This window comes from Frankliniella occidentalis, unplaced genomic scaffold (genome assembly GCF_000697945.3).
Source record: "Frankliniella occidentalis isolate FOCC.00 unplaced genomic scaffold, Focc_3.1 Scaffold14, whole genome shotgun sequence".
NCBI lineage: Eukaryota > Metazoa > Arthropoda > Insecta > Thysanoptera > Thripidae > Frankliniella > Frankliniella occidentalis.
Genome location: NW_026267144.1, coordinates 1248978 through 1250103, shown reverse-complemented (window position 1 = coordinate 1250103; position 1126 = coordinate 1248978).

The following is a 1126-nucleotide window of genomic DNA, read 5'->3' as shown; positions in this document are numbered from 1 at the left end:
GGGGGGGGGGGCAGCGTGGACCAAGTGGGAGAGAAAGAGAAGGGTGGGCGAAGAGACACAGAGGACGACGAAGACGGAGAAAAGGGGAAGAGAGGAAGAGTGAGAGGGTGAGCAAGACAAGGCAGGGAAGCTGTGGATGTGAGCTGCGCACAAGCAGTGCTCGGCAGTCCGCTGGAGCTGGAGGGGCGGATGGAGGAGAGGGGGGTGGGGCGGGCAGGCAGGTGTGAAGCGGAGAGGGGAGGGAGAGAGAGGGAATGAGTAGAATGGACCGACCTTTCCGATGTAGGGCCTGATCGAGTCTGCGGCCAGCATTCACTGGGTTTAATACAGGACACAAATTGTGACAAAGCTGTCGTGTTCAAGATGTAGAAAATGAAAGAGAGAGATAAAAGTTAGTAGATAGTAATGCTCTCCATTTGCTCATTGAAGCTAGTGACATTTTACAGAGAATCCAAACTAGACGAAAGGCATTTTTACAAGCTTTGCTCGCTCCGCTCTTGTTTTACATCTCGCTCGCAATCCCCCGTTCCATTCGTTAGCTTATTCATCCATCAGCCCATTTATTCAACAATCCATTATCATTCATTGAATTCATGCATTGAATGCATGCATTGCATTCATTAATTGAATTCATTCATCGTATCAACTCATTAAATGTATAGTCATTTATTCATTCATTCATGCATTGCATTCATTAATTGAATTCATTCATCGCATCCACTCATTCAATTCATAGTCATTCATTCATTCATTTATTCATTCATTCATTCATTCGTTCATTCATTCATTCATTGAATTTAATCTGACGCATATTCCACATTTTTCCTGTGATACTTGAAACGCGCGCGCTTCTCTTGAGTCTTTACATGGCTACCAAGCATGCGTAGCAACTCCACTGTTTCTGTCGCAACAATGGCACTCTCCTTCGAAGAATAGGCGACGCGTTCGCAGACAGCTCTTGAAGATTGGGTGATTACTTTAGAAAAATCATTGTGCTGGAACCACCCCACGAATTTCTCAACGTACAAATTCAGTGTCGGGAGAAAGCCGAAGAGTCAGCCTACTGCTAAAGAACAAGGCGCTACGCCTCCGGACCGGAGTCTACTTCGGCGATGCCATGTCTTCT